The following is a 383-nucleotide window of genomic DNA, read 5'->3' as shown; positions in this document are numbered from 1 at the left end:
TGTCGCTGTTCCTGCCTAAGGCGAGCCGAGGAGGACGGCCAGGAGGGCGATGGAGACGAGCAGGATCTGCAAGTTATTTCGGCGCCGGTGCAACACCAGGAGAGAAGTAAGAGCCATGTCCAGGCGAGGAAAACGGTGTGGCAGGTCGGAAAGCAGTTAGTTCCCTTCTCCATGCCTTTGCGGAGCGAGTCGGGGGGCTCCAAGAGGGAGGGGGGCGAGGCGCTGCGTTTAGGATTTGTTTTTTTGTTGTTGTTGTTGTTGTTTTTTTTTAAGGAGAAAGGGGCCAGCTTCTAATTATAATTATTATTATTTGCAAAAGGTTCTTCTTTCTTTCGCTCTCCTTTCTCTTCCTCCTTTCTCAGCCTCTAAGACGATGACCAGAG

This window comes from Meleagris gallopavo, chromosome 8 (genome assembly GCF_000146605.3).
Source record: "Meleagris gallopavo isolate NT-WF06-2002-E0010 breed Aviagen turkey brand Nicholas breeding stock chromosome 8, Turkey_5.1, whole genome shotgun sequence".
Taxonomy (NCBI): domain Eukaryota; kingdom Metazoa; phylum Chordata; class Aves; order Galliformes; family Phasianidae; genus Meleagris; species Meleagris gallopavo.
Note: the sequence above shows the minus strand (reverse complement) of the source record.